This window comes from Rattus norvegicus, chromosome 2 (assembly GCF_021556685.1).
Source record: "Rattus norvegicus strain SHRSP/BbbUtx chromosome 2, alternate assembly SHRSP_T2T, whole genome shotgun sequence".
Taxonomy (NCBI): Eukaryota; Metazoa; Chordata; class Mammalia; order Rodentia; family Muridae; genus Rattus; species Rattus norvegicus.
In genome coordinates, this window is record NC_141535.1 from 160,728,259 (window position 1) to 160,738,897 (window position 10,639).

General features: G+C 38.8%; 1 pseudogene; it reads right to left on the reverse strand.

Moving 5' to 3' along the window:
* Positions 1-312: 312 nt before the first annotated feature.
* Positions 313-1,869, reverse strand: LOC147996304 (alpha-enolase pseudogene; annotated as a pseudogene).
* Positions 1,870-10,639: the final 8,770 nt, after the last annotated feature.

A 10,639-nucleotide genomic window follows, 5' to 3' on the forward strand; every position in this document is an offset into this window, starting at 1 on the left:
TTCTTTCTTTCTTTCTTTCTTTCTTTCTTTCTTTCTTTCTTTCTTCTTTCTTTGTTCCTTTCTTTCTTTCTCTTGGCGGGTGCAGGGAATGGTGGGGGGAGGGTCTGTGACTTTTACTTTTGCCTGTAAACCACTTGGGGAGCCTTGACAGTGGGCACCCTTTAGATTATACTGGAATTCTGAGGGCTCCAGACACTGGCTGGGAAGTCAGGTGACAGAAACAGTGATTCAGACCAATCACATGAATACAAAATTGGGGTCTCCAGAAAGGTTCTAGGTGTTCAGGCGTGGATGTATAAGGAAGCAGTGACATGGGAGGGGCAAGCACTGGACCAGCCTTGAGCCTTCTGGATGATATCAGGGAGAGAGGACCTGGTGGCTCCAGAGATCTTCAGTCCACACTTTACTTGGCCAGGCATTTCCTGAAGGACCTTCCGGCAAACTTGGCTCTGCTGCCCAGCTCTTCCTCGATTCTAAGGATCTGATCGTATTTGGGCAGGCGCTCAGATCAGCACGGGACACCAGTGTTGAACTGCCCAGTGCATAGTCCCATGACCAGGTCAGTGATGAAAGAATGTGTCCTCAGTTTTCCCAGTTCAATGAGACACCATGACCAGCCATTAGATTGGGTCAGCTTACATGCCTGCCAGAGACTCGGTCACAGAGCTGATCTGGTTCAGTTTGAGCAGGAGGCAGTTGCAGGACTTCTTGCTTGCAGCCTTGACAATTCACTTAGGGTTGGTCATTGTGAGGTCACCACCCACCACCTGGATCCCTGCACTAGCCGTGAACTTCTGCCAAGCATCCCAGTCATCTTGGTTAAAGGGGTCTTCAATGGACACCACTGAGTAGTCCTGGATTAAGGATTTACTTGTACAGGTCAGCCAGCTGGTCGCGTGTGATGTACTAGCTGGAGTCAACTGAAGAGTTGAAGTCAAGGTCACACTTGTCAATCCTTTAGAACTCGGAGGTAGCCATATCTATGCCAATGATGACAACCTGATCACTGTAGCCGCTGCCCTTTGCCATTTCAGTCTTGAGCAGCTCCGGTACTTCTTTCTTCTCCAGGATGTTAGGTGTGAATCTGCCCGCATCACCCACAGTGGTGTCGTCTTTTCCGTACTTCTTAATTTCCTTCTTCAGGTTGTAGTGAACCTCTACTCTAATGCACATGGCTTCCTGGAAACAGGATGTTCCCACAGGCAGGATCATGAACTTTTGCATGGCCCGTTTGTAGCCAGCATGAGACCCTCCTTTGATCACATTGAAAGCTGGGACTGGCAGAATGACTTCACGGTTGCTGGCCAAGTCAGCAATGTGACAGTAAAGGGGCACCCCCACCCCTTTTCCACAGCACCAGCTTTGCAGACAGCCAGGGACACTCCCAGAATGGCATACCAAATTTGAATTTATTCTTGGGCGGTTCATCTCGATAATTAGCGAGTCAATCTTCTATTGCTCCACAATATTCTGTTTCTTGCTAACCAGAGCAGGTTCAATTGAGTTATCGATATGCTCAACAGCATTTGAGACACCCTTCCCCACAAAGTGGGTCTTATTATTGTCTCAGAGTTCTAGGGCTTCATATATGCGAGTGGCTACACCACTGGGCACCGCAGTTCAGAAGAGACCTTTTGCAGTGTAGAAATCCACTTCAACAGTGTGATTCCCACGGGAGTCAAAGATCTCTCTGGTATAGACCCTGACAATAGACATGGTGAACTTATGGCAGTGGATCGCTGCAAAGGAAGGAAAAAGGGTTTTATAGGTACCGAAGAGAATGTTCAGGATAGACATAAGCATGACTTGGTACCCAAGAAGAACTAGGAAGACACTTTCAACATCATTAAGGCTCTGAAGCAAGACAAGTGCTATGCACTCCCGGAACCGATACAGGCAGGTCATAGTGCTAAATTAGACCAGCTTTCCTTGTACATGTAAATGTAATTTGATAACTTGTTTTGAACTACACTTGAAGTGTAGAATGAATCTGACAATTCCTGATTAGGTATTGGGGAATGTAACACTATTGTCTCATGATAAGTGTTTAAATACATGTAGCATAACTCTCTTGCCATATGCTGAAGGGTAATTTTCAGAGTTTTGATGTACTTTGTGTTTAGCATAAATGAGAGACTTAAAAGGTAAAGCATATGAAAAGATGAAACATGAAGCCCTGGCTTATAGTCAATTCTCATTATTTTTTGAAATGATTTCTATATTTATAACTTTTGCATATATATATTAGGATGAAGTAATATTAATAATGAGAAATTATCAAATGCCAACCATTCTGCCTTTATATCCTAAGTCTCCATAATTGTTAAACGTTTAAAACATTAGTAAAGTTTTTATTTAGGACTTGCTCTTTCTTTCTTTTTCTTTTTCATGTATTTTATGTACATGAGTATTTTGTTTTCATGCACACTAGAAGAGGGAATCAATTCCATACAGATGGTTATGAGATCCTGTGTAGTTGCTCGGAATTGAACTCAGTCCTTCTATAAGAACAACCATGCTTTTTTTTTCACTTTCTGGTAAACAAAGTTTATTGATTACATAATATCTTTGCATACAATTGCCACTAACAATTAGCCCTGGGGATACTCTGCATTCTTTTTTTTTTTTTTTCTGGTAAGGGAATATTTTCTTTTTTCTTTCTCCATCTTTATTAAATTGGTTGTTTCTTATTTACATTTCAATTGTTATTACATTTCTCGGATTCCAAGCAAACATCCCCCTAACACTCCCTCTCCTTCTATATGGGTGTTCACCTCCCCATTCGCCTCCCCTTATTGTCCTCCCCCCAACAAGCACGTTCACTGGGGGTTCAGTCTTAGCAGGACCAAGGGCTTCTCTTTCCACTGGTGCCCTTACAAGGTTATTCATTGCTACCTATTTAGTTGGAGTCCAGGGTCAGTCCATGTATATATAGTCTTTGGGTAGTGGCTTAGTCCCTGGAAGCTTTGGTTGGTTGGCATTGTTGTTCACAAGGGGTCTCAAACACTTTCAAGCTCTTTCAGTCCTTTCTCTGATGCCTTCAACGGAGGTTCCATTCTCAGTTCAGTGGTTTGCTGCTGGAATTCGCCTATGTATTTGCCATATTCTGGCTGTGTCTCTCAGGAGAGAGCTACATCCAGTTCCTGTCAGCCTGTACTTCTTTGCTTCATCCATGTTATCTAGTTTGGTGGCTGTATATGTATGGGTCACATGTGGGGCAGGGTCTGAATGGGTGTCCTTTCAGACTCTGTTCTAAACTTTGCCTCCCTATTCCATGCCGAGGATATTCTTGTTCCCCTTTTAAAGAAGAAGTGAAGCATTTGCATTTTGGTCATTCTTCTTGAGTTTAGCCTATTCTGCACATCTAGGGCAATTATCCACTTATCAATGAGTGCATACCATGTGTGTTTTTCTGTGATTGGGTTACCTCACTCAGGATGATATTTTCCAGTTCCATCCATTTGCCTATGAATTTCATAAAGTTACTGTTTTTCTTTTGGTTCTTTTTTTCAGAGCTGGGGACCGAACCCAGGGCCTTGTGCTTCCTAGGCAAGCGCTCTACCACTGAGCTAAATCCCCAACCCCAAAGTTATTGTTTTTGATAACAGAGTAGTATTCCATTGAGTAGATGTAACACATTTTCTGTATCCATTCCTCTGTTGAAGGGCATCTGGGTTTTTTCCAGCTTCTGGCTATTATAAATAAAGCTACTATGAGCATAGTAGAACATGTATCTTTGTTATATGTTGGGGCTCTTTTGGGTATATGCCCAAGAGAGGTATAGAGGTATAGTGGGTCCTCAGGTAGTTCAATGTCCAATTTTCTGAGGAACCTCCAGACTGATTTCCAGAATGTTTGTACCAGTCTGCAATCCCACCAACAATGGAGGAGTGTTCCTCTTTCTCCACATCCTTGCTAGCATCTGCTGTTGCCGGAGTTTTTTTTTTATTTTAGCCATTCTGACTACTAGGAGGTGGAATCTCAGGGTTGTTCTGATTTGCATTTCTCTTATGACTAAAGATGTTGAACATTTCTTTAGGTGCTTCTCAGTCATATGACATTCCTCATCTGTGAATTCTTTGTTTAGCTCTGAACCCCATTTTTAATAGGGTTATTTGTCTCCCTGATGTCTAACTTCGTGACTTCTTTGTATATTTTGGATATTAGCCCTCTATTAGTTGTAGGATTGGTAAAGATCTTTTCCCAATATGTTGGTTGCCATTTTGTCCTAACAACAATGTCCTTTGCCTTACAGAAGCTTTGTAGTTTTTTAAGATTCCATTTGTCAATTCTTTATCTTAGAGCATAAGCCATTGGTGTTGTGTTCAGGAAATTTTCTCCAGTGCCCATGTGTTCCCCACTTTTTCTTCTATTAGTTTTTGTGTATCTAGTTTGATGTGGAGGTCCTTGATGCACTTGGACTTAAGCTGTGTACAGAGTGATAAGAATAGATCTATCTTCATTCTTCTACATGATGCCCTTCAGTTGAACCAGCACCATTTGCTGAAAATGCTTTCTTTTTTCCATTGGATGCTTTTAGCTCCTTTGTCAAAAATCAAGGGACCATATGTGTGTAGGTTCATTTCTGGGTCTTCAATTCTATTCCACTGGTCTGTCTGCCTGTCCCTGTACCAATACCATTGAATCTGTAAATTGCTTTTGGTAAAATGGTCATTTTTATTATATTAATCCTGCCAATTGGTGAGCATGGGAGATCTTTCCATCTTCTGAGATCTTCTTCAATTTGTTTCTTCAGAGGCTTGAAGTTCTTAATGTACAGATCTTTCACTTGCTTGGTTAAAGTCACACCAATGTATTATATATTATTTGGGACTATAATGAAGCGTGTTGTTTCCCTAATTTCTTTCTCGGCTTTTAACCAAAGAGCCATCTCTCTAGCCCAGGACTTGCTCTTTGGAACAGATATTTAGGACATAGCCATTTTAGGGTATCACTGTAGCAGCAAAAATAAAGATAAAAAGAAACAAAGCAAATGCTTTAGTTTAGTTTTGATAATGATAAGGGATACATACACAGAGAAGTGCACTGGGTGTTGCTGTCAAAGTCTAATCAATATTTATACTGGTCAATGCAAGATAGAGGAATAAAAAAGAGAATGGCATTGTAGACAGTTGGAAGGCACCTGTAGAGGGAGGGATACCAATATTGCAACCTTTTGAAAGGCTATATTTGCTGATGGCTGTGACAAAGGTGTATATAGCACAAGACCATGATGGTATTGAATCTATTTTCTGAGTCAGACTACTTATGGATTTCTAGAGTATTAATAGTTCTTAGATCTAGTTTTAAAGGTAGTACCCTTGTTTGAGTTCTGTTGCTATGATAATACTGATGAAAACTAACTCAAGATTTTATGTTACCCAACAGATTATTATCCATCATTGAGAAAATCCATTGCAAGTAATCATGGGAAGAATCTGTATATGGGACCTAGTGCAGAGAACCCAAAGAAATGCTACTCACTTGTTTCTTCTCAGGCTCATTTGTTCACCTACCTTTGCTGTACAACTGAGTCCCATCTTCCCAGGATAGCACTGTGCACAGTAGACAATGCTCTCACACCAATTATCAGTCAATAAAATGCCTTATAGCCATGCACATCTGATAGAGATAATTCCAAAGTTGAGTTTCCTACTTTGCAAATGTCTCTAGTTTATCACTTTGAAAGAAAAAAAAAGCCCTCTAAATAACACAATCAGTATAGAGTGGTTTTCAAAACATATACTATAGAAACCAGTTTTTTTTCCTAGAAGACAAACAGGTCCTCTACATCTGAGAAAAAGAAAAACAGGTGCTGTCACAGTATTTAGTAATAAATTTAATCAGACGTCCTATTGCTGCTGTAAAAATTCAGATCCAGGTGTAAGTCAAGGTCATCATGCATGATGACTTTTGAAAAGGGAGAATATTATAACATAATATTGATCATCAAATGACATGATGGCATTTTGACTCTCAGTTGACTCTGGCAAGGATTCAGAGGATGGTGTCAAGAAGGGTATTAGCAATAAGCTTGGAAAATAAGATAATCTGGAGCTGAAGTATTTGTCTAAAATTGAGAATGGTAAAAGTTTACAGTTCTCAGGTTGTCAAGAGCTACACTAAGAGTTTAGGAAATTTAAATTGAAAAATACTGGATTTGTTTTCTCATGTCAATCAAAATAAATTTATATTAGCTTGTTTGGTCATTGTGTTATTTCCTTATTCATTTGCAAATTTAAATATTTTGAAAATATCATTTTAAAAGAAATATATCCAAAAAATTATAAATTTATTGTCCATCTAATTTCAACTCTTTCAGTTAAAATACACTTTGAAATGTTTCAAACAATAACAAAATGTTACTTTATAAATATTTAATATATACCCATTATACAGAATGAGGGGGTTCATAAAAATATTTTTCATTTAATTATACTATGTTCTCGACTCTTTTTCTTCCTGAACTATTAGAGTCCTGTTCAGCAAGTTCTTTTCTGTGCTTGAGTCTCAAAGTGTTTTTCTTAAGCAGTTGTGGAGTTTCAGGTGTCTCTTGAATTTAAATTTGTAATGTGTAAGAGAAAAAAGATTTACTTGGTTTCTCAAGCAATGAGGAATCAGTATTCCTGACATAGTTTGTTGAAGATGATACTGTTCTAAATCAGTTCCTGGGATTTTTCTCAAAACATAGGTATCCCCAGCTCTGTAAGTTTGGTTTGCAGTCACATACTCTATTCTGTTGCTCTACTTATATTTTGTTGTGTCAGTGCTATGTGACTTTTTTTTACTATAACTCTTTTCATTCCCTTGGAATCAGGTTTTTTGTGCAGAAGATTTGTTTGGCAGTTTGTGAATCGATATGCTTTCATATGAATTTCTAGTAAGACTGCCATTGAATTATTGGGATAATCTACTTGTGGACTGTGTAAAGATTTTCTTTGTATTACTCAAATACTCATTTCTACACCAGAAGAATTAAGTACAGGCCAGACTTCAGTATTGTTATTTTTCTGAAGCATCACTTGTTTCAGTATTTTGTGAAAATTCTCCTCTATCACCTACTGATTGGTCAATAAAAAATTGATCATCCAACTAGCTGGGCAGAAGTGAATGGGGTGAACTTCCAATTCCAGTAGGGAGAAGACCAAAGAGAGAACAGAGAGGAAAGATGAGTAGAGAAGGACAAGGAGGAGAAAACGCTGGGGAGAAACCATATCTTAAAAACAGAAGGATTTAGTATGAGGCCATGATGAGAGAACTCATGAGGAAACACATGAAACAGAGACAGCTAGGGCAAACCAGAGGGTAAATAAAGAGATACTTTGCTTGGTAGTAGGTAGCCTACTCAGGTTAGAATAATTCAGATTTTGCTCAGATTAGGCTTGCAACTTGCTAATAAATATATCAAGTCTCTGTGTCATTTATTTGTGAGCTAGAATGAGCTCATAGAAACACCCTGCAGTTATTTGTGAGCAAAAGAGGCATGGAAACCCCTCAATAGAGTTATATTTACACTAGATTTTAATATCTTTCAGTTGTGTGCATGTACGATGGTCACGTGTGTCAGTCATGACACAAAATGCCTGAAGAACACTCTACTATTCTGGGATGGATTCTGACATTGTAACTCAGGAATCCAGGCATGTATAATAAGTGCCTTTGCCCTTTACTCACAGACTTATCTTGGCCGTCCAATGTCATTAGGATTTTGATAAAGATTACACTCTATCTTTAGATTACTTTAGGTAAAACAATCCCTTTCAATTGATTGATTCTATCATTCATGAGCATGCAGTGCATTTCAATTAAGTTTTTCTTTCATTTCCTTCTTTGTTGTTTAGTAAATTTTGTGGTCCAGCTTTTTCACTTCCTCAGTTAGATTTATTTGTAGGGTTTTATTATGTTTAATTTATTTTTAAGCTATTGTGTATGATATTTTTCGACAGATGTCATTCTCAGTATATTCACTGTTGGCATTTGATAGTTAGAAAAGTCACCATTTTTTGCATGTTGATTTACATATATTAGAACTTTGTTGAATTTTGTTTATCCATTCTGAGAGGTTTCTTTTGGAGTCTTTAGGCTATCATGTAATAGGATTCTGTCATCTGCAAAGGAGAAGACTGATTTTATCCCATTTGTCTTCAATTCACTTGTTTACATTGTTCTTATTGCCCCAGCTAAACCCTATATTGAACATACTGGAGAAATGGACCATCCTTGCTCAATTTGGACTACGTGACATCCTATCTTAAACAACTACAAAGAAGCTCATAAATGCAATAATTAGGTTCAAAAATATAGAAGATATTTTAATGGAATTAAGTGAGAATATTTGAAAAATTTTCTAAATAAAATAAAGAAAATTTTATGACCTGGTGTGACAGGCCACAGTATAAAAATTCTCATTTCTTTCTTAAATGAAGAAATATTTAGTGATGGAGTTCAGAACACAGTTTGGTGGAATATATTACTGTCTACTTGGGGTTATGGGGATTGAAATCCAATTCCCAGTCTTGTATAGTAGGCACTTCAGCATACAGATCTATCTCTGTAGCTCCCATCACTCAGAAAAGTTATGAAATAAATATCACATACCATTAATATTATCCAATGAACAAACTCTAAGATCCTGAACAAATAGGTAATGTCATATGAGCATAATTGACTATGTCAGTATAGAGTAAGTGTATAGGAACAAGTAGTGAAGACATCATAAAGAAATTAATATATTTAAGATAACTAGGACCTGAGTGTCCAAGTTACAATGTGGCAATGAAATCTAACATGGAAGATTTTCTATTCGTTTTTGCTTTTTCCCCAAGGAACATTTACAGATAAGCACAAAATACTTTCAAAATACAGAGTTCTGCAAAACAATACAACTAAAAACTGCAGCAAAATAAGGCAACCTTGACAGAATTTTCTATTTTGTTTCCATTCTTGTCTTACATATTCCAAACACAGTTGTCCATCTCTACTCTTCTTTCAGTCACTCTCTTCCCTATTCAATTCTCCCCCTTTCTCTTCAGAAAAGAACAGTGCTTCCATGAATGGAAACCTAACATGAAACATCAAGTTACATTCTGTACCTCTCAAATTAAGATTGGCCAGATCACCCCAGTAGAAGGCAAAGGTTCCCCCAAACAGTCAGAGAACTGGAGAAAGCTCCTGTTCACATTGTTAGGAGTCCCACAAGAAGACCAAGCTATACAAACATCACATATATAAACAGAGCATCTATCTCAGACCCAGGCAGGATACCTTCATGTCAGTTAAGTATGTGAGTATCTATTAACCTAAGTTGTTGGGTCTGTGGGTATTCTATGGTGTCCTTGACCACTTTGGTTTCTATAACCCTTCCTTCCCATATTTCACCAAGCTCAGACTATTTTTAGCTTGGGTCTCAAACTGTTTCTGCCTGTTACTGTATAAAGCCTCTGTGATGACAATGATATTAGGTTCCTGTCTAGGAGTATAGAAGAATATTTGTGATCATTTTGTTTGGTTGTATTCTAGATTTCTGGCTATCAAGCCTCTATGCAGTTCCAGGAATAACCTCCCTCTTATGGTATGGATCTCAAATTGGACCGGTCATTGGTTGACCACTCCCATAATTTCTATGCCACTTTTACCCCCCCAGCATGTATTATACACAAGAAATTTTAGGTCAAAGTTTTTATGACTGAGTTGGTGACCCAGTCTCTCCTGGAAGATTCCCCTGGATACAGGACATGGCCACTTCAGGGTCCCTATCCCCCTTTACTCAGGATCTTATATAGGATCACCTCATAGAACTCTGGGACTTTTTGTTGCACTAGGTTTCTAGCTCATGCCTGAGATGCATCCCCAATTTCAGGTCTCTATCCTAGTACTCTCTCTCTACAAATTCTCTGCTGTCCAGATTCCTTATGTTCTATTCCCTTCCTAGGCAGCTCTCAATACCCCAGCAGTAGGGGTTCCTACGTCCAGGAATGTTCCTTTGTAACTACTTGAACCCTCTTTGTTACGTACCTTCTCTGTGGTTATGGATATTAGAATGTTTATCCTTTACTTCATAGCCAATATGCACTTATAAGTGAGTAGGTAGCATGTTTGTCCTCTAAGTGTGTCTTACCGCACTCAGGATTTTTTACTAGTTCCATCCATTCACCTGCCAATCTCATGATGTTACATGTTTTCACCTGCCAATCTCATGATGTTACATGTTTTAACCTGCCAATCTCATGACGATACATGTTTTCAGAGCTGGGAACTCCGTTGTGTAAATATGTCACGTTTTTCTGTACTCACTTTGAAGACCATCTAGGTTTTCGAGTTTCTGGCTATCATGAACAAGCCTGCCACATTAGCCACAGCCCTCCATAGATTTGTGGCCATCAGTTAGGTAAGGGCAATACCCCAAGGCCCTCCACAGGTAGAGGACGTGATGTGACCATGGGTCACATAGGGTCAAGACTGATCTCCATTTTGATGAGATACGTAAAGAAAGGCCTGGAGACTTAGCCAGTAAACATTCCTTCCTAGACACTCTTATCTACAAAAAGGTATTTAATCTTAGGCCCACCCTGAGAAGTTGAGAATGGTTCTACCTATCCACTTTCTGCCATGATAATAAATGGCTTAAAGCCATAGACTG